General features: G+C 43.2%; 1 protein-coding gene across 3 annotated transcripts in view; it reads left to right on the forward strand.

The window, feature by feature from the left end:
- Positions 1–3,007: 3,007 nt before the first annotated feature.
- The window catches only part of raly (RALY heterogeneous nuclear ribonucleoprotein), a 210,711-nt gene continuing 190,131 nt past the window's right edge, over positions 3,008–23,587 (forward strand). The window contains exon 1 of one of the 3 annotated variants that reach the window (XM_049590224.1): positions 3,008–3,273. The gene's annotated coding sequence lies outside the window, so the exon portion shown is untranslated. The remainder of the gene's footprint in view (positions 3,274–23,587) is intronic. The other 2 variants (XM_049590215.1, XM_049590211.1) reach the window with 2 other exon arrangements.

Below are 23,587 nucleotides of genomic sequence, written 5' to 3' on the forward strand. Positions count from 1 at the left end.
TAACTAGGGAGGGTCTTGTACTTAGCATGATACTATGGTCTGTGCTGATGATGGAGTGCTTCTCAGCCAATCTGTGAAGGCAGCAATGAGCCTTTCTCAGTTTTTTATATCTAATATATTATTATTATTTTTATACATAATGGGTAAATAACTGAAAATAGCTCTTTTTAAAATGCTGGAAATTCTTTTCAGAGGAAAACAAAGTCTTCAAAGAGAAGACAGACGAACAGTTGTTGTCTCTTCCTGTTGTATTTACCACAGGAAAGAAAACTTAACTGACTGTTTATCACCACATTGGCAAAGTCCTTCAGTGTGTTTGCCTGTGATTTTCATATCTATCTATCTGTGTAGTTATACAGTTGCTATGGCAAGCCAAGCCGCAGCTTATTAGCAGAAACTCCTCCTCATACCACTCATATATAACTTCTTCCTCTTAGCAGTGACTTGCAGAGGAAGCAGAGCCTATATTCTTTATCTCCTCTCTCCACTCTTTCTGCTTCTCTGTATCTCATTTTTCCTCACAAACACTGAAGCAGCCTTTGCTAGAGACTCTTCAGCAATTTACCCAACTTCTGTCCTGGCACCCACGGAAATTCAACATGACATATTCTCAATTCTGAGCAAGCAGCATGAAAATATCCTGGAGTAACACTGACTCCACTGAGAATTCCCCTTAATGACTCCCGGTTGGCACGCTGTAAAGAATGGCAGGCTGACAGAACTCTCTCCCACTCCACTGTATTAATTCTCCAGATTCAGCTGTTTTAACTCGATAGGATGCTGTCAGAAATATAGAGGGGGATAAACTGCGAAAAGCTAAAGGTGAAGTGACCACACAAGATCAGAGCAGAAGATGCTAACCCACCTAGCTATGATGGACTCGAGACTAAAGCTAGCTTCAACATAAGAGAGGATAGTCAGAGAAGATAGATCACAAAGAAGTTACTTTATTTAATGTATATTTTCCACCAAGTCACAACAGACAATCAACACTGCTGATTTTGCAAATTGCAGGTCCCTATCCTTTAAAACTTTCTATAGCAAGCAGGAATTCTTCTTTCCAGGATGTCTGAAATTTGCTTGAGTATTTCTTTCTCTTAAGCCCAGTTCAGACAAGTTGAAACTTGCAGTGTACTGTTCTGCAATATTCTGAAAACCTGCCGGTTCACACAACTGCAACTACATGAGATGGTGTATCATCTCTATGCAACAACTCTGTACGTCTGTTCTGATTTCCAGCTTTTCAGGCAGCGAGCAACAGCAGTGACCCACCATCCGACACTGGCACACCGTGAGGACAGAAACAGTGGACTCAGCAGGGACGGAGCACCTGCAGCAGCAAGTTAGCACACCATCTTCGGCCATTTTAACTTGACTAGCGGACTACAAGCCAATTGGCTGTAGAAACAGGTGAAGTGCTTTAAAACCAGCAGCTGGCAAACTGACCAGCTGAGCTGCAGGTGACACTATCAACCGGCTTGAGTCGAGCTCAAACTGGCCAGTTCACACTGCTGCAACTTTTCTCTGTAATGTTCTAAAACAGTTTAGTCTTGTCTCAGATTATTGGTCTGAACTGGGCTTTTGTACTCGTCATTTTCTCACTCAGTGATGACGAGACGCCAGCAGGGCTCTTCTGTATCATGTGCATGTATGAGGAAACAATATTTAATGCAACTATTACTGTTGGGTGGAAAAAGAAGACTTTTTGAGTCCAAGAGCTTAAACATGCTGTATTTTAATTTAATTTCCATTTTCAACTGCTTATCCGAAGCCAGGTCACAGGGGCAGCAGGCTGAGCAAAGTATTCCAGATGCCCCTCTCCCCAGCAACACTTTCCAGCTCCATTTGGGGGACTCCAAGGTGTTCCCAGACCAGATGAAATATATAATCTCTCCAGTGTGTTCTGGGTCTGCCCTGGGGCCTCCTACCAGTGGGACGTGCCTGGAACACTTCTAACAGGAGATGCCCAGGAGGATCCTGATCAGATGCCTGAACCACCTCAACTGACCCCTTTCGACAGTAGGAGCAGTGGCTCTACTCCGAGCTCCTTCCAGATGTCTGAGCTCCTCACCCTATCTCTAAAGCTGTGCCCAGCCACCCTTTGGGGGAAACTCAGTTCGCCTGCTTGTATCTGCGATCTCATTCTTTCAGTCACTTCCCAGAGCTCATGACCGTATGTGAGGGTTGGGACGTAGATGGACCAGTAAATTGAAAGCTTCGACTTCTGGCTCAGCTCCCTCTTCACCACAGCTGTCCGGCACAGCGCCTGCAGACACTGGGCTAAACTGCCAATCCATCTTATGCTCCATTCTACCCTCACTTGTGAACAAGACCCTGAGACACTTGAACTCCCTCGCTTGAGGCCGCAACTCACTCTCAACCCGGAGGGGCAATCCACTGTTTCCTGGCATAAACACACATTGACATTGCCAAAGCAAGTGTGAAATAAAAACAAACATTCAATGTACAACATGTAAGAATTTGTTTTTTGAATACATGGCACTGCTGATTGGGTAACACCTTCCACCTTTTCCTGGAAAAGCCCATTGTGCACTGTTTCTGGAATTAACCACATACTTTTACAAATGCATATTTATACAAAGAATAAACATATATTTTTTAAAACATCTTTGTCCAGCATTTATATAAGCTGATCTGCAGTGAAATATGGTTTACACATGAAAATTATTGACATTATCTCTTTGGATCACGTGACTGTTACATCACCTGGATGAGCGTTGTTCTTAACAGCTGATTGGGCAGCGCCTCTGTTTGAATGGAGAAACCCGCCAACAGACACACAGGTGAGTTAACATGGAGTTTATCGAGCATAATGCAGACCTGCAGCCTGCTGCTGACGGTGATCCACTAAACTGTTTGATTAAGGACGGCGAGTAACGATGAACTTAACAGGCGGGGTGCAATTACCTCTCCTAAATACCAGCTACAACAATCAGGCTTGTTCATTAAAGTCATTTCTGGATGAGATGCCCCTTTAAGAGCCTTTCTGGCTCTGTGTGTTCGCTCTTTAGCCAGGTGCCAAATTACGCACGGAGCTCCCAGCGGCCGCTGTGCTGCCCGGCCTCCCCCTGCCTGTCAGCGCTCAGTGGTTCGCTCCAGTCGGCGCTCTGCTGCTGTTCATCACCGCCCCACTGGCCGGCGCGCAGTCGGAGCTTCAGCCCGGTAACCGAGCGCACACTGAGCCTCACCGCCTGCCCGCTCTTCTCCTCTCACTTCAGTCTCTTTGAGCGTTTTTGCCTCCTCCGCTGGAAGGTCAGTGCTCTCTTCCTCTTCTTCTCTTTCTTTCTTTGTTGCTGATTTGGTTCCCTCCTTCCTATTTTTTTTTTTATTCTTTTTTTTTTCGCCGAATTTCAGCGGCTGGTTGGATTTCTCTCTGTCTTTCTGTTGTCCTGCGAATATTTACCGGAGCTTTTTCCCGCTGCTTGTTGCTGGATGCAGCTCATCTTCTGCCTTTTTGTGCTTATTTTGAGTTCTTTTGTTTATTTTTTTGTGATATTTTCTCGCTTCCTTCTCTTCTCATTGCAAATATGTCTTTTCTCTCTGTGATCTTAAGAGATTTATTTCATTTTCATGTATTTAATTCTTCAGTTTGCCCTCTTTTATCTCATTCTTGCAGTTTCTTTCTTTTTCTTTTTGTTTCATTGAAGCCAAACGGGATTTACATTTCTCTTTAACTTGAACGCTGCGCATGCAGAATGCCTGAACGCATCGAGGATGAGGATGGTGATGGTGATGGTGGTGATCATGATGGGCAGCTGTTGCACGGACAGCTGACCTCCATCCACGGAGCTGCGTGCGTTTCTGTTGGGACTGTTTTTTGCCTGAACGCTGATCTAAGTTGTGAAGCTCGGTCTGTGTTTACAGCCACACGCACACACTTCAGCAGCCTGTTTCACTGTCGGTCCTCATGAAGCAGACCAGGAGGAGCTGACAGGTCGGGTTTGTTACTCTGTCATGTCCTGTTCTGCATCCCTGATGTGTAATAGCAGCAGACTGGCTGTTGCCCCTTGCAGATCTGAAGCTCACTGCATGCTGAGAATATTTTCAAGACATGTCTTCAGAACCTGCATGAACTGTGTCTTACTATGTCAAGATTTGTTTTGTCATTTTATCGAGCAGACCTAAAAATCAGATTGAAAGTCTGATTTTAGACCAAATCAGCAATCAAAATTTAAAGGAACGCAAAGTTTGAGTGAAAACTGATGCATTTAAGTGTCAACTAATTTCTTATATGCAGCTAATACAGTGATGTTTTGCAGCAGAGTCATGTGTGACATGTGGTGAAGCTTAAAAACAACAGACGAAATGTGTCTTTAAAATGTGACAGAATTTATCTCGACTGCTCGGAGGGAAATCCTCCTCCATACAAACAATGTTCATTTAAAGCCTCAGGCTGGACTTCATGAATGAACGAGAAGTTTACCATTCCCCATGAATAAATTACATTTCAAACAGTCAAGTCACATGAGAGCTGGTGATTTAAGAGAGTACAGCTGTCAGAATAATGGAAGGTCTTAGCTTGTGGGAAAATGTTTTCAAAAAAGCAGAATGCGGTATTAAAAAAGGGCATGCGAATGAAAAGATGATTGCCCCTCTCTGCCTCACACGGCACCGTACTATTGTGTGAAATGCACTCTGTGGTGTGGAGCTGGTGGTGCGCAGTACGATGCAGCTACAGGCAGGACGGCGAGGCTCAGGGGAGGAGAAGAGTCTGCAGGATAAGATCAGTGAAGCTGCAGGCTGCTGCTGTGGACTGTTGGTTACTTGACTCTGTGAAGGTGTTTCGTCTATATTATTCCTACAAAGCCTGTGCAGAGGATTTATGAGCCTGCTGTGTTTGTTCATGACTGTGTGTGTGGATCAGTCCGCCTGTTGCTGATGAGAAATGTGTGCTTTGTTCAGAAGTAGATGTGATGTTTGTGGTGGAACAAAGCTTAATTATAAAATATGTTTCGATTACAGATGTTGCCAAAACCAGTAATTTGGAAAACACAGATATTTTTATTCCTCTAGTTTTCCACACTCTAGTTGCACATATAGCTTACCCACATATTCCACTGCTTAACAGAACACTTCAACCCCAGCTGACCATTTCTATATGAGTGAATAACTGTGATTATTTTGTTCCAATGCATTGTTCTGCTGGGAAACCTTTGGTTCTGGCATTCATGTGGATACCACCTGACATGTTCCACCCACTCAAACACCGTTGCAGACAAGTACGCCCCCTCATGGCAACAGTACTCCCCAATGGCAGTGGCCCCCCAGCAGGATAATGCACCATGCCACACTGCAAACATGCCTCAGAAATGGCCCAAGGAATGTGACAAAGACCTCAAAGTGTCAACCTGGCCTCCAAATTCCCCAGATCCCAATCTGAATGAGCATCTGTGGCACGTGCCATTAACCCACCTCACAACCCACTGGACTAAATGGATCTGCCGCCAACGCACTGGTGCCAGACACCGCAGGACACTCCCAGAGATCCTGTGTCCATGTCTCCACAGGTCAGAGCCAAGTCCGATCCAAGGAGGCCCAACCTTGGATTAGGGGTACATCACAAAATAATCAAAGTTATTCACTTCACCTCTCTGTGGTTTTCATGTTTTAGCTAAAGTTCCCAGTATACGACTCGTAAAATGAACACATGAACCCCTATGAATTCAATACATCAACAACAACAATCAACAACTGCAGGCAAAGAAAAAAAGCAGGTTTTCTTCAGGAATTTAATGTAACTCTGGGTGTGTAACTGATATACAAATGGTCAATTGGGCGGTGACGTGTTCCTTTAAAGCCCCACTACCTGGTATTTTCTTTATTATAAGCCTCTGCTCGTTTAGAAGATGGGCGGAGTGATAGCTGAGCTGAAAAATTCAGCCCATGGAGTTGCATGCAAACCTTTAAGTCTTTTACAGGCGAGAAACCTGGAGATGCCAACAGTGATAATGTAATATGTGGTGGGAGCACAGTAGAAGCAGATGCACAGCTGGGTGACGATAAATACTGCCTCAGTGAGAACCACAGCGCTGTGGAAAAGAGACGCTGCGCTCTCTGTTCACACAGTGTGTTCATCACTCCCAGAAGCTGCTGTATTGATAGAAAAAAGAAAAATGAAAACAAGGATAAATAAATAATGACTCACATTTAAACTTGGTCTTGTTAATTATTTAGCGCCTCTGTGCTGATAATGAATGGATGCTGCTGCACTTTGACTCCATGTGTAGAAGCTCATTAGTGTTTGTGCTCTGCAGCCTTGTGTGTGTGATTTAGTTTGGCTGTGCACGCTGAGGCCAGCGAGGCACTGTTGTTGAACATGTCGATCTGAAGTTGGAGAAAATTGATTCTCATATTGATTTCTGTTACATATTTATAGCTTTCTACAAAGAGTGAAGTTTACTCAAGGCCATATAAATTTCACTTATACTCACAGTAACAGATGGTAAATCAGTATCAGTGGTGCGTGTGTTTGGAAAATGATCACATTTAGTGCTGAGAATCAAACTCATTTTATAACAACGTAAAATGTGTCATGTTGGTGTTTAATGTCTGCTCAGATTCATCATTTGATTCACATTTTTTGATTTTATATCTCCTGATTTCAATAATATTTTTGATAGTAGGCATTTTCTTGTTTGTTGTGCAGCTGGTTGTTTAGCCAAAATTTAGCATTTGAGAACTTTTGCTTCTTTTGCTAAAATGATTAAATGATTTGTTACAGTAATATTTACAAAATGTATTGATTTGGTATCTGATGTGCCGATCACTGGCACATTGCTTGAAGTAAATGTAATAATATTACATGAAATCCCAACCTGGTCTCATTCCGAAGTCGCTGAAATTCCGCGCTTGGTCAGTGATTTCTGATTTCAGACACAGATGAAAAAAGCTGTCCTTTCACGCCAGCATGTTACGTGGCCGGTCGCTGTTATTGTTTAATGGCGTCCAGCCCCAGATTAAATTACCACATCATGTCCTCCGTGCCAAAGAGGAAAAGGACCATCCAGATTGTTACACCTCAAAGTTCAAAGCCAGCATCTGTGATGGTGGGGTCTGCCCATTGGTCCAACCTCCCATTGTTCCGACCATATTAAACCTGTTGTTCCGAAGTCCTGTTGTTCCGAAATCATCATGATGCCCTGTGGTTAAGGTCTGGTTAGGTTTAGGCACAAAAACCACTTGGTTAGGGTCAGGAAAAGATCATGGTGTGGGTTAAAATGACAAAGAAAGTGGCAAACACATAAGCCGTGAGCCTGCTTCGCCTCAAGCCTTTCCCAGCTGACCCAGAGCCGGTTGCGGCGCACCATCAAGACAGAAATACGCCCGCCAGGAGCCGTTCAGCACCGCAGAGAGCTCCCCACACAACCCGGACCCCAGAGTTAATAACAGGAGGTTATGGTGTTTCATTCTCTTCTCTCTATGGCACTTGTATCTCGACCAGTAGCCTACTTTTGTTGCATTGCTGATCCTCTATGGTACACAAATACAGTATAGCCTAGTATAATCACATATTGGAACAATGGGACGTCTGGCTAATGGGATGTCGGACCAATGACATGGACCCGTGATGGTATGGGGGTGTGTCAGTGCCCATGGCATCATGGGTAACCTGCACATCTGTGAAGGCAACATGAACACAGGTTTTGGAGCAACATATGCTGCCATCTAGATGACGTCTTTTTCAGGGATGTTCCTGCTGATTCCAGCAAGACAATGCCAAGCCACGTTCTGCACGTGTTCCAACAATGTGGCTTTGTGGTTAAAGAGTGCAGGTGCTAGACTGTCCTGCCTGCAGTGCAGACGTGTCTCCTATTGGAAATCTGTGGCACAGTTTGAAGCCCAAAATGCAGAAATGGAAGCCCATTGACCTGATAGGGTTAGGGTTAGTGTGAAAAGGGGAGAGAGGGGGGGTGACATGCAAAGGGCTGTAGGTCGGAATCAGACTTCAAGGATGTAGCCTTTTCTTTTTGCATAGCAGTTTTAAATATCCTTCAAATGTGTTTGACTCATAAAAAATGTCGTCATCAAAGGGACAAAGAACTAGTTGACTGTATTTTATTTTTTTAAATTATTTTGTACCCTGGAAATCCAGAGTTCTCGCGAGAGCACAATTTGAATTTGCTCAGCGAGTCACTCTGGCAATCAGTAATGATGCTCATTACCCATGCCCTTGGAGCCGAGCTGCACCAATCACATCGGTGTATCTGATATAGGCGGGCCAGAGGCGAGCTAAACAGATGACGACAACGCTGCGACTTTGGCCGCTACAATGAACGAGTTAGACTTGGCTTTTTCTCTAAAAGAGGAACAGAAGACGGCGCTCGAGTCTTTCCTTTGCAAGAAGAACGTTTTTGCTGTTTAGCCGACTGGATACGACAAGAGTCTAATCTACCAGTTAGCTCCGCTGGTAGCTAACCGTATACGTCACCCCGTGTATTGTTCTGATTGGTCGTAGTCTTATCCAATTGCATGCATTGATATTTACAAATGCATGCTTGGTGCCGCCCCTCGAGTTGGGCCATTTGCACTACTCATAGCCAGACCCTAAATCTTTCTAGATTTGGGTCTGGATTTCCAGGCCATGAAGTGAGACGAACAGATTGAAAACTTTATCTTATTAGATGAAGTAACAGCTGCTGACAATGTTTTCCTTTGGGGACACAATTTACAGTTGAAAAAAGGTATTAAATCACAATATATTTCATCGGAATATTCAGCTTTTGCAGCGTATTGTTATTATTGTAATACTGTATCGTGGATCCTCTGGTGATTCCCACCACTAATGTGCAGCTGTAAATCTGGCCTTCATGTGTGACTGAATGTGTGGAACACAGTGTGTCTGTACCTCCTGGAGTACATCAGAACGTTTGGACATTTCCATGTTCGTCCTTCAGCCTTCAGCAGATGCTTTTACCTGAAGTGACATGCTTTGTGTGTGTGTGTCTCGCTCAAGGTCACGCCATCACAATATACACTAACTGATTTACTGAACGTTTATGTTGTGGCTCAGCGAGTCCTTGATTCAATTGTCAGTTCATCAAACAAGCGTTTTCCCTCAAACCTGACGCACTTTGTGCCGAGAATATTCCGCTGCTGGTTTACCTCATACTGTTGTAAATGATTGAACGTTGCATTGAGGAGGTGTTTCCTGCGCAAACTACAGATGTGTCACTGCGAGTCCGGCGTCTCCTCTGATTCTCAATACAGCTGCAGGGTGAATTCGTTGTGGTTCAGTGGGCTTCTCTCTCTTTGTAGTGCAGGTTGGGTCACTCCAAATGTTCCTCTCAGGGGGGGATCCTGTAATAGAAACGTGGATTGTAAAACTCTGGCTTGCGGTCCTTTTGCAAGTGGGAGATTTGACATTCTTTCATTTCACCTTCCTGTCCTCAGCAGCAGTGGTGGTAATTTCCTTGTGGAGCAACAATGCAGAATGAATAATGAAGGAAACACCAGGTGGTCTCTTTGAAGAAAAAAACAGAATCATTGCTGTGCTGTGTTGCATCTGTTTATGCATCTACTTATACGAAAAAGCACAGTTTGTATTATAAACAACAAATATACAATGTTTATGATTATGTTGATGTGGTAGAGATTCAAATGTTAATCCAGAACCACATGTTTACAGTTTATGATGTTCTACAATGCTAATGTGTGCATTTGCATTGACTAATGACAAAACCTCATCAGAGGAGCTTAATGCAGTTTACAGTAGGATAATTTGTTGGGCTGCACCAAAGCAAAGGGCTCTTCTAAGGAAACTGTGAACATTCTCGAACAAATCTGCTTCTGAGTTTTACATCTCATCCATACAGATAAGTTTAATTCCTTCGAGAACTGTACCAGTGGTTTTGCATGTTTGCCGCCCATGGCACTTTTCTAACTTCAAGAGCACACACACAACAAAGTGCGCATCAGTGTGAGCCTCAATGCTGAAAATCCATCAGAATTCAACAAATTTTCTCCAGTACACCATTTTTTATCATTCACCTTTTGATGATGGACTATATGTAAGGAAGTCGCCTGCATGTTTCGATATTAATTTTATTGTTAAATGATATATTTTGGTGATTTGAGTTGAAGGTGTGAGAAAGAATAGTATCAGTAACATTGTTAACACTGTGCTACATTACAGAGAAATACAAACCGTACTAATGAACCTTCATTAATATAGGCCTATATTTTATCTCCAAGTGCACGTCACACACTGAGCGAGCCGCCTGTTAATGACGCTGTGGGCTAATGGGCATGTAGCTACTTCCATGTTTCAGATGATACGTCATGTTTGTAGTCGACCAATGAAGATGAGTTTACATATCACCTTGGGTTCGTCCTTCACCTTCTCAAAATGATCCCACACTTTGGATTTCCTGCCCGACATGTTATTAACTAGCCTGTGGAATAACCGCAGGTCCCAGCCCTGGAGATTAACCTGACTCCTGTCTGACTGCTGAGCGTGGACACTTCCTGTGTCTGTCCTTTCAAATTAAAGTCACACATGGTCCAGTCATACAGGTTTTGATTTATTTTGACAAGGCGCAGCTCCTAATAGAGTTTTTAAGTGACCAATGAAATCTTCCCGAGTAATGACCCTCCTTAAGGCCCATTTATGCTCCCTTTACGTACGGAAATATATACGTCCATTTCAAATGATGTTACCGTCACTGCCCACATACTTCCATGCGTCCTTTACACTGGCATGGATGTTAACCAATATATCCACCAGGGGGCAGCCCAGAGTCAAAAGTTTATGACAACAACAAACTCAGAAACAAACATGGCGACTGTGGAGGAGATATTGATAATGTACCCCATCAGCAGCATCCCCACTCCGTTTGCTCATGGACTTGTTGTGGGCTCCAACAAATCTGTCTCGCACAGACCTCCACTTCTCCTTCGCTACCGACCAACTCATATTTGCAGAAATGTGCAGAAATGTGGACGAAATGAACGTGGAGCCCGGACAGAAGGCTCCGTCCGTATCGGGATCCGTATTTAACGTTGAGCATGAATCGGCCTTTAGACACCACATGATGACAGCAAAATGGATGAAACATCTATGATATAAAGCATGAAGAACAGTTGTGCATTGTGTACAGTTTTGATGCGGCCCATTAGGGGTGTAAATCACTAGTTACACCAGTTACATCACAATATGATGTATATCGATTATTTATTTGCTGATATCACAAACTCTGCCATGATACTACTTCGATTTATTTCAATTCAGGGGCCTGTGATCAATATGAAACAATACCATATGCACATTTAACACAATGGTTACAGAAGAAGCTGCCAGCCCTTTCTTTTGTGCTTTTGTCCATTAAAGTAAAAACAACACATAAGTCATGTAAATAATTGCAACCAGTGGAGTAAAGTTGACTTTAAACTGACTTCACTGACACACATAAACAGCACATAGGATAAGGTAACCTCGAGGGCTTTCTGTCACAAAGACCTTTCTGGAGGAAATCTTTTCATTTTAACCTAACCCATGATCTTTTTGCCAAAACTTCAGGGCTCTCTGGCTTAAAGCCCTGAAGGCAAACTTCTCCAAACAGCCATAAAACATGGTATAAATTTTGCTCAATCGTAACTTAAACTATTCGTATTATTACTATCCTGTTTGGTCATCAGCAGGCATGTTTCCTCCTTCCACACATAGCTCTCTGTTGCTGGCAGATGTGTTTTGTTGTTGAATATATTTCCATGCAGACATGCAGCTGCTGGCCCTGCACGTGAAGCAGCCGTACATTTAACATCATTTTATCTGTAGTGTAACCTACTTGCTATTCCGCTTACATACACATTTTTGCAAAACTATGATGTTTGACAGTGTCTCATCAGATGATTGCTGTTGTACTGTGATCCATCTCTGCGGCTTCTGTCAGCTGTCACTGAGCTGTCATCTGTCTGCGGCTCAGTCGATGTGACGTGTCATCTGTTGCGCAGAGGACTGTGGGAGAGGATAGCTGGATTGAATACTGCAAAATGCGAACGGATGCTGTACAGCATCCTGGTATTTTTGGCGTACTGCATTTGACACACTATGTATTGGGACATACTAGGTGTTTTCCAGCATGCTAAATAGTTTAGTAGTATGGGTATTTGAACGCACCCCATGGTAATCTTTATCCACTCTCTCTTTTTAATTGCATACATATATATTCCACATATTACACATTAAGCCTCCTACAGACTAACTGCGCATTCCCACCAAAAGCTTCATGGTCGCCTGCAGGAGCTCTGGTCGCTGACATCGCTCACACTGCCAGCTCTAGCAGGCGCTTGCAGTGGCCAAAGAGACGGTGCCGGGCGCTGCAGATGTGTCCATCTAGGCTTAAGAATCCCGGTCTGCAATTGGTGCTGCTCATTTTCATAAAGTTCATCTTCTCTCAACTTCAATTTGACGCTCTGGCCACTGGCACCACGCCCCTCACTGCAGCCAACGCCCTTGACGCCCTTTGTCGACAGCATGCATTGAAAATGAATGGCTGCCGGCAGCTTATGATGCTCATGATGCTTTTGGTGGGAATGCACAGTAAGATAAGATTTTAGCAGTCCTGTAGGTTTAGTGCAGCTACTCTGTGTGACATGGATCTAATAAACTTGGGTACGGCATCAAGTGTGATGTACGTCGACAGTGCCTACTGCATCACAGGCTACAACGTGTGATGCAACGGCTTCCCATACTGAGTGCACAAGGTTGCTGCACAGGTTATTACTTCTCCAACTGTGAAGCACAACAAAGAGGGTCACAATATTACATAACCTAAAGTTTTGTGGGCACTATATACTGCAGTGTGTCTGTGTGTGTGTTTGCTAGCTGCTAGGTTGCTCATCTGGCTGCTGCTATTTCCTTTCGTCCGTCTTTACGTGATCATGGTCAGAGCTGGAGGACACATCATACAGGCAGAGCTTCTGCTGCCACAACTCCACAAGGTTTTCCTCTCTGCTGGAATCCCACACATTTCTTTAAGCATGTTTTGCCTCCATGGTGAGCTGTCTGTGTGGGTTTAGCACTAGTGCGTCATTTGGTGCTGCATTTCTATTAGTTGATTAGCAGGCGTAGATTGTAACAGCAGTCACATTGTGAGATGGTCATCCCAGATTTCTGACAGTGTCAGGATTTAATCCCAGGCTGTCTTCAATCGCAAGACCGTGATAACGACCATCCTTGAACCTCTCTCACTGTGCAACGTAGGACCACCGTTTTAGAGCCACGACCAAAGATGTAGTTTCTTTCATGTTGGTCATCTTTCATCGGGGACAGCCCAAATCGCACAGTGTACAGACGGCTTTAGATTGGACCAGCTCACCTCTATTAAACTCCAAGAACACCTTCGAACCTGAAGTTATTTCCCAACTTTTTCTGTACTCCGTTATAAACAGGAAGCTCTTGCAGTTAATAAGAATGAAGCAATTTCATTTGAGTTATTTATCACATGGAAACAAATTGCAGCCGTTTCAACACAAATCCTGTGTAACAGCCTTTTAAATGATCTATATTATGGTTTCCTGTAGATTCATTGAGCTGTGGGCTCTGAAAGCTAGAAAATTGCCCCCATGGTTTGAAAAATGTAAATACAGCACAAAATCATTATCTGGTCTCGTTGCCAGATATATGCACACACACACACACACACACACACACACACACACACTGAAGATTTACCACAACGGCCCATATATCATAATCTAACCATTCAGATAGGAGCCATTTTTAAACAGTTAACATTCCCTGAATTAGTCCCACAAAGACAATCAGCATGTGAAAAGCAAAATAATTTAGAAATCTCTGCAGGAGAAACTGAATATCTGCAAGAAATATTACATCTGTGGCTATGGAGTCAGCATGGGGTCATTACTTCAAAGATATTACAGCTGCAAATAATTTAAAAGCTATTACAAATACATGAAATATAGTCATCAGCACAGACTATCTGGCTGACATGCTTAATCTCTGTTTTGTGGATCTTCCCACAAGCATTTTGAGCACACAGAGGAGAATACAGAGACTGAACTCATCAATATTTCTGATTGTAAAGACAGTCCGTGGTTTCACTGAGGCCCAAGCAATTTATATTAATGCAGTCAGAGTCTAAAAAGAAGAAATTTGGAGGGGAAAAAACAGTATTTCTAGAAAGTTCAGGATATCATCAAAATGAATTGACCTGTGGTTTAAAGTAGCTGCCACAAATGGCAGGTAGATGAATTTTAATAACTTTAAACAGAATAATTAAATAGCATGGCATCAATAATCCAACAAAGCAAAAGAAAAAATGTATAGAGTACAAGATATTAGAAACATCTCAGATGGGACTCGATGTATTTTTCTATGAATGTCGTCACCATGTCAGTCATGGTGGTACAGTGGTTAGCATTGTCGCCTCACAGCAAGAGGTTGGGGTTTGAACCCCAGGGTGGGGTGGAGTTTGCATGTTCTCCCTGTGTCAGCGTGGCTTTCCTCCAGGTACTCCAGCTTCCTCCCACAGTCCAAAGACATGCAGGTTAATTGGTGACTCTAAATTGTCCGTAGGTGTGAATGTGAGTGTGAATGGTTGTCTGTCTCTATGTGTCAGCCCTGTGATAGTCTGGTGACCTGTCCAGGGTGAACCCTGCCTCTCACCCAGTGTCAGGGGTCGTGGGAGTGTTGAAGCGTATCCCAGCTAACAGGATAAGTGGTTTCAAAAATGAGATGAATGAATGAACAAGACAGCCATTAGGTTTCCCAGATACATGGGTTTAAATGTCCCAAACAACGATTTTTTTGTAGTTATTTTTTGTGCATTTTTATGCTTTCACTGGCTGGCTGCTACAGGCATTTCCCAAACCACACTCTCATGTGTAGAGGGTCCACCTCATTAGGTACCATCCCACACCAGTTAAGCAGGAGTGGAAGTGAACAGCGAGTCTGCATCAGTGCTGACTTACTGACCATGTGCAGTGCTGTATTGTGTTGGACATGGAAGACATTACATGTGATTGTATACTGCTCAAATTAAAAAAGACATTTTGAGTTTCAGTGTGTAAGATTTAGGGGGATTAAGTGGTATGTAGCAGTGAGGGTTGCTAATTGTAACCAGCTGAAACGTCTCCAGGTTAGAATTCCTTCATTGTTCACTGTTCTGGAGTTTTTCACCACCAGGAGCCAAATTATGTGCAGAGGTTTCTTCCTCTCCAAAATATATGGACAAGGTGATTTAAACCGGTAAAAACACTGAATAAAGCAGACTGCTGCCCATTGTGAAGGGGCTGCCAACTGTGGTGGCAAATGCAACAATGCAAAATGCACTATCTACAGTCAGAGTTTAGTTTGTCTGTTCTGGGCTACTGTAGAAACATGGCAGTGAATATTGCGACGTCCATAAACGAGGACACACTCCTTATGTAGATATAAATGGCTCGTTCTAAGGCAATGAAAACACATATTTTCAGGTGAATTTTCACTGAAGAAAACACACTTATTATATTGTCTTTCTGCCAATCTGTCCCCTGATTCCTACACACTGAACCTTTCATGACCGTGTCAAATAATAAGCAGCTTATAGTCATGAGAATTAAAAAATGAGAAGAATTTTACATAAAAAAAAGAAAAGAAATGGAACCAAAGAAGGTTGGGAGTTACTTTTATTTCTTTTGATTTATTTATTTTAGTGACAAAAGGATAATGTGCAAGTTTTACTATTGTCCATGGTTATAAGTTACAACAGTTCCTGTGTGTCCGCCTGAGAGAGCGTTCCTCCTGGAGCTTTCTGATGTATTTATACCTCACACCTTAATAAAAGGGGCTGCATTCAGCTGTGAAGGTGCCTACAAACGGAGTTACACTCCATGACAGAGTGACATTAGGGAGGGTCCGGTGTGGGAAAAGCCATGGTCAGCGCATTTACTCCTCGTCCACCGGTAGGCTTGTTCTGCAGGAACTCCAGACCTTGATTAAAAATCATGTCTATGTTGTTCAAATAAAACGGCACACAGCAGTTTTGAAGTTCATCCTGTCGGCTCATACAAGTTCTTGACTTCATGATATAAACTAACTATTGCATCTGTGTTACAAAGATTTTATCTGACAATTCAAAGAGATGAGTAATCAAAGGATTTCTCTCTGTGGCTCCACATATTCCCTCTGTTACCTTCTGCAGTATAACACACACACACACACACACACACACACTGCAGTAAGCACCATATCACACCCAGAACACTAACCACAACCTCCCTGCACTAGTGAAACCAACCATGACCTACTAACACACACACACTTACACACACACAGTGAAGCCAGCAGTCAGCAGCTGAACATCACTTGAGAGCAGATGGGGGTTAACAGGGACACACACTCACACACATATGCTCGGCATTTACTTGCCCAGAAAGACTCATACCTACGTGTACAACAGAAACACACGCACGCACACACACACACACACACACACACACACAGTGCAGAACTGGTAGTGAAGGTGTGGCACGCAAACATGCCTCCTTGTCAGTGACTTTAGGCCAGTAACACTCAACCTGCCGCCCGTGGGCCAAATCTGGCTCATGATAATTGTCTAGTACTTTGAATGTCAATAAGGAGCCAGAGTGCATGAAAAACATCAATATACAGCTTGTTGATTTATAAAAAAAAGAAAAAGAAAGTGCTGGGGGGATCCCCTGGTCCCCCTGACAAAGGTCTGGGTTATGACCTGAATGTGATCAAATATTAAAAAACACCCCTCCGTACACCTGACCTGAGTGGCGCTGCTGCGACGGGCCCCTACCTCCTGTGGTTGTGCAATAGTGTCGTTGTACAGCAGGTTGAGTATCTCTGCTTCAGGCAGAACTTACTGATTATTAAAAGTGGCTGATTTGGATCAAACCTATCACAGTGTGAGTAGTTTATATATTATGAATTCTAATTATATGGTAATAGTGCACGGGTGGACAAAGTTTTATCGTCTCATGATGAACATCACTCAGGCCTGTCAACTTAGCGTACGATATACAGACATGAATTAGATCATTTTGCTGACCTCAATATTTTCATACATGCTTGTTTGTCTACATAAGAATGTTACCACTGTTTTAATCATTCTCTCTTTATATCCTCTCCATCCCCGCGAAGCTTAGCAGTAGCCTGCAGCCGCGCTTCTGGAGTGGAAGAGGCACAGTCCTGATATTCGTTAGCTTGCCAACCACCTGACAATGAGCCAAAAAGTCCATCATTTGTAGCTTTGTTTTCCAACAACTTCATTCACCAATCTTTAAATCAACAAGCAACCCACTTGGCTAACAGGCCGTCCATTCCCCAAAGCCGACGACAGCACACTGGCTGGATTATACAGGTATCTGAGGTGTTCCTGGAGCGTCAGAAAGGTTGTCTGTTGGTGGAAACAGGCATCAAGGGTTTGAGGACAAATGAAAGCTAAATAAAACATGTCAATAAAAACAAAAACACAGCAAGATAATGAAAACAATAAACAATAAAAACAATAAAAAGTCTAATAAGATGGGTTTTAAAGATGTCACTGATTCTGTGAGGCTTATCTCCTCAGGCAGGTCATGTCAAAACCGAGGGGCCCTGATGGCAAAGGCACGAACACCGTTAGATTTAAGCCTTGACTTTAGAACAGCCAGAGGGGCCATGCCTCAAGGTCTCTACACATGCCCCGTCTTTAACCATCTAGAAAAACCAAGGTTGGTGCTGGGTGCAACTCTTCTGGTTGCTCTGTGCCAACTCTCAAGAGCGTGGAGGCAGGTTGCATCTGAGGTTACTAAGCAACCATAACAAGCATTGCCGCCTAGCCTACTTATCTGAAATCATAACTGCAGTTTTTTAGGTTCGAAGGCCTAAAATATTTTCCGTGGGACAGACGTATAGCTCTGAGTAGACCTGCACAGACAGGGGAAAGATATTTGTCGGATGTCGATTGTTCCTTGACACATAACATGCAGTGTGCGCTGCTGCAAAATAGGCTCTCGGAAATGCTCTGGCATCGCTCTTCTGTTTGAGCACACCTGCTGCATTGAAAACAATGGATTTGAGGGCACAAAAAAATGTGGCACGTGTACGGCCTAAGACTCCGAACTGGCTCATATGGTAACTACGCTAGCGCTTTTACTCTTCGTAACATTCACCCATTAACACACATTCACATGCTGGTGGCCGAGGCTACCATACAAGGTGCCACCTGCTACTCAGTGACCATTCACACGCCCTCACACACCGATGGAACAGCCATCAGGAGCAGTTTGGGGTTCAGTGTCTTGCCCAAGGATACTTTGACATGCAGACTGGAGGAGCCGGGGATCAAACCACCAATCCTCCGATTAGTGGATGACCTGCTCTACCTCTAAGTCACAGCTCAGCATTTCCAATATGTAGCTTGGGGCCAGACCCCGATGAGCTTTAAAAGTGGTCAGTAAAATCTTAAATTCTAAATCAAACAGGGAGCCACTGGAGAGAAACCAGTATGAGGGTGATGTGATGTCACCAGTGAGGTGCTTAGCAGCTGCATTCTGAACTAGATGGAGAAGAGAGATTGACTTTCAGTTGATGCCAGAGAAGAGGGAGTTACAGTCGTCAAGCGCGGAGAAGATAAATGCATCAGCGACTTTTTCCCTGCTTTACCTAAGATGAAGAAATGTTATAATGTATGCAGTTATGTTATTGCTCTATGAGAGTGCAGTTGGAAGCAGGGAGTGTCCTGGAAATACTCTGGTTGTGCATTTAAAGCTGGATATTTCTCTGTCAGCCGCCTGACAACAAAGCATAATGATGCTAGAAAACTACCACGTTCACAGCTTCCTCTTTAACAATGCTGCCTCCTTCTTTGTTTGCGTGTTTGTCTCCTGAGTTTGATTTCCAGACAACAGAGCTCATAGATATGCTTTTTGTGCAGCCACTTGACTGACTGCTGATGTACTTGGCTGACTGGTTGTTTACTGACTTGTCAACTGACTGACTTGTCTGCCTCCTCTCTTCCGCTCACTGTCTTTGTCAGCAACTCTCTTGCTCTCCACTCTCCTCTGTTCTTGATCTCTCTCTGGCTTTGCCAAAATTTTCAACTAAACTCTCATTAATGCAAATTGCCTGTGCTCTCTCTGTGCTCCAACATTCACAGCCCTCCTCTGTGTGTGTGTGTGTGTGTGTGTGTGTGTGTGTGTGTGTGTGTGTGTGTGCAGTCAGGAGTCAAGAGGAGTCCTGACATTTAGAAACTCAGCCACCTCCCTGATTCAGCAGAAACACAGAAACAGATGGAGGCCTCTCCTCCTCCTCCTCTCTCCATCATCTGCTTTCTTTCTTTCATCCCCTCTCTGTCTCCCTCTCTTCGTACCTCTCTCCATCTGTACTGTATCATTTGTAATTTATTTCACTTAATGTTGCTGTCAGTTCACTTTAAATTCAGCCTTTGTTGGTGCGACAGAGACGTTCAGCTGAAGAACACTGTAGGGCATTTTTACAAACCTTTAGTTTATTTGTTCTGGTCCAAATCACTGGATGAGTTTTTGAGTTTGTTTGTTTTCATTAACCCCTTTTCATGCAGAAGAAAATCCAAGCAAAACCCAAATGCATCACACCTTTTTTTACTGCTGCACCATTTCTTTTTTGTACTAAAACCACAGACCGCACACAATAATGGACGTCGCCAACGTGACGTCACCCACTGGTTTGTGGACTCCAGTTATGAAGCCTCAAGTTTGGCATTTTGTCAGAAGTGACCATATTTGGATGAGGATGGCGCTAACCCTAATGCTAGCTGCTAGCTTGGTTAACAGTGTTAACAGTGTTAGCTAGCAAAAAAACAGGCTTAAAAGCGACTCCTCAGAGGGTCTTTTAGTACGGCCAAACACTGAGCACAACTTGTTTTAGGTGATCAAAATGTTCATGATCTGAAAACACACTTAAATGTCGACGGCTATGGCCACGAATCTGGGGTAACGTCCAGGCCCCCAGGAAGTGCACCAGGCTTTGAAGCCAATTTTCATAATGGCCAAACAGTGGTACTGCAACTCTCTGGGTCCGTCATGTCATGTCACTGGGCCCAAAAAGGTTTTCCCATGGACTTATATTTGGAAAAAGGGAAAAATGCCAGCACTCACAAACTCACAGACGTTTCGACACAAAGTCTTCTACTGAAGAAGACTTTGTGTCGAAACGTCTGTGTTTCTGGTACTGCCACCCAAGTTGGTTTATTAAATTTACCAAAAGGCCATTTGAGAGTGCTGGCATTTCCCCGTTTGTCGATGCATAACTTTAAGCCTTAATAATATATAAATGGGTGAGTTCAATAAAAAATCCCCCACCCCCTGTAAAGGTGGGTATTTTAACATGGGGGTCTACGGGTATTGACTTGCTCTTGAAGTCAGCCTCAAGTGGCCATTCAAGGAGCCATGTTGGTTTGATTTTTCAGTCCTGGAAGTTGCCACTTGACTGAAACACAGCACTCTTCAGCTGATCGGTAAAATCCCATTTGCTTTAGCTGCTGCCATAATATCCATAATATATATATATATATTTTTTTTACACAAATATCAAGAGGGTAACATATTTCGTTGCTATTCAGTTTGGGCCTTGTATCATTCTCCAGGGAGCTGCTGGCAACTCTTAATTTTGGTCATCCCAATTTACAGAGCGCCTTGTTGGTTTGGTCAGATGGGGGTTGGGTCGCCATAAACAAACTGCTCCAGAATTTTTTTCTGACACCTGGGTACAATTGTTGTCTCACATCTGCCCAAACACAGTGTATCAAAGGGGGGGAAATGAACCAGAGCCCAATCCACATGGACTAAACAATGGAGGTTTGAAAATGCACTTGGACCAAGATCAAGGGTTCATCACCCCAACTTCAAAACGCTCCACCCAGTATCACTCTGCACCCAACTCAGATTTTACCCCACTCCACTCAAATCAATTACTTCTCTTGAAAATAGTGTGTTTGGCACTACATGGATGCATCCTAGTTTGGGCATGCTACGGACTCATGGTGTGAGCAGTGCTGGAGCAAAATTCCTCTGCCTTCAATCCAAAATCCCTCCACTCACATGCTCTGTGCAAATCTGTAACAGAAAAAAAATCCCCTGTGACTCCAAAAGCTGTTTCCCATAAACAAGGTCACTCATAAGTTTTATTATACTGATGATGTAAATAATCACTAAATATATTTTCATGTTGTCATCATGTGTTATTGCATGTAGATTACCAAATTAAATACATTCTCTTCCTTTTTTTAGTTCGCTTTATAATACAATTATGTGAGAAAAGTACTGCGGCCTGAAATTAAAAAAGTGTTTGGATTCCTGTTACAGCTTTTATGTTTTTGTCAGGATTCAGTCATGTCAGTCAGACGTTTCCACCAAGAAACAGGCTCTGCTGCTCTTTGAGAGAGCCGTACAGGAATCACAGCAGCAACAATGATTCTGCTGAGAGAACAAACCCCTCCCCCCTCCATAGAAACATACATGAACATAAATTGTCAGTCAAGTCAACAATACGTAAAGCTTGGCACATTAGAGGAGGTGAGGGTGGTGGACTGAGCTGCAACAGCAGACAGCCTATCAGCAGAGCAATAGTGAGAAATCTCAAATACTTAACCTGATGCCGATCAGCTGATGTAAGAGTGACTTCACTGCTCTGCCAGAACCCACGCGTTGCATCATTCCATTTGCTGTATCATGAACTTCTAAGTAATTAAAACAATGCTCACTACATGTTTTTAGTTTATGAGATCCACCACTGAACAGAATATTGTTCTGCAGCTAACAGTGATTAAAAAAAAATCTGCTGCAGCTCAATGCTCGTAAATATAATGGTGGCTAAATATATGCAGGATGATTAAATGTAAAGGAGCTAAGCTGCTGTTTCTCTCACTCAGTGTTGTATTTGCAAAGCACTCAACGGGACAAGTCAGAGTTTAGTGGAAGTTACGGAGATAATTCCACCTAAAAATAAATGTTTGTATTGTACGTTTCTGCAAACCACAGATATGTTTCATTTGTACGTTATTATGCAGCAAATACGAGAAACTAGTTCTGAGTAGTATCACGATACCACAACAAAAATGAGGCAGATGTGCCTTTTGTCATTTATGAAAAGATAAATCACTTTTCTATAATACATCAATGATATTTCAATGGAATAAATTACTTATTGACTTATTCATACTTCAAAAACAGCATCAATAAGTGATTAACATAGGGGGATCAAAATAAAATAAATAAATGAAATAAAAATCAACTAGCCACCCTCCTCCCCTGACAAGTAAAGAACAGTCCTTTAAGTGCGGTGAGGTTTGTGGACCGTTACCTGCCACAAAGAGAGAAATGTAAATGGCTCGTTTCTCCTCTGACACTTCACACACCTGTGTGCCGCCATGGCTCGGCTGTCCAGGTACTTTTGGGCAGTCATGACACCAAGAAGAGCAAATTATTGGACATGGAGCCAGGTTTCTCGGTCACTGGTAAGCTGTTATCTTGCAGTGGCTACAGTGCTCCACTGTATTCCTGTCTGTGTCTGTGACCCCCGTTCAACCCACAACCGGCAGGAATCGTCTTTCGTTTCTGCTGCTGGTTGAAATCTGTACTCGCACAGCTGCTCCTGAGTGATTTCTTTTGCTTGCACAAAACTATTTTTAGTCACAAATGCTCGCACCGTAGAGTTCTGTGGAAAACAAATTTCTGTAGCATATATAAACAAATCTAATCTACAAGAAAAAATAAATTAATAATAACTTTCACTGCTCAAAGATACTCAATAGCTCAGTTCATACCTGAAATGTCACTGGATACAAACCACTACAGCAGCATATCGAGTGCCAGGTGGCCAGAGCACGGTTATTGGACGGCACATAGACACTCATGCTCTTGCGACTGGACTTTGAACTTATCCCACAGTAGTGGTACCTGAGGTACCATAGTACTATGGTACTCCAACATTATGGTATCATATGTACCGTGGTGTTTTAGTACCACAGTCTACTGTTGGTACCAGTATACTGTGCAACACTAGTTGAAACTTTTAAGTTTCTTTGCGTTTCAACAAAGCTGTGGTTGATGTACCAACCTGGTCTCACTCTCCAGTGCTTGGACAGTGACTTCTGGCATCAGACGCCGGTTGGTATGATGCATGGCTGGTCACCGTTATAGTTTAACAGTGGCTGGCGATGTCAGGGGGAAATGTGGCAAGAAACAGTGAAAGTTATGGCAGCGAAAGTCAGAGGTTGGGTAAGAGCGGTGGTGGATGGTCCTGGTCACCCAGGACAGCAGTGTATGTGTCCTGTAAGACTGATAAGACAAACCCTGTATTTTTTGCCAAAACCCAACCACATGTGTTCACAGTGTTGTACCAACATTGTGCACTTATTTCAAAGACGCTGTCTGTAAATGGTAAATTTCCTGTCAAAACTGAAGTGTATTTTCAAAGAAGACAATGCATATACCAGGCAGAACTTGACACAGCGTCCCAGAACATCAACAACCAACACACCCAGGGTACCTTGCACGTCATATCTGGACACGGAAAGTCCACGACCAAATGTCGATGTGTAAAGAGGTCAGAGTGAGAATGTGTTGGATGTCTGGT

This window comes from Epinephelus fuscoguttatus, linkage group LG1 (genome assembly GCF_011397635.1).
Source record: "Epinephelus fuscoguttatus linkage group LG1, E.fuscoguttatus.final_Chr_v1".
In the NCBI taxonomy this organism is placed as follows: domain Eukaryota; kingdom Metazoa; phylum Chordata; class Actinopteri; order Perciformes; family Serranidae; genus Epinephelus; species Epinephelus fuscoguttatus.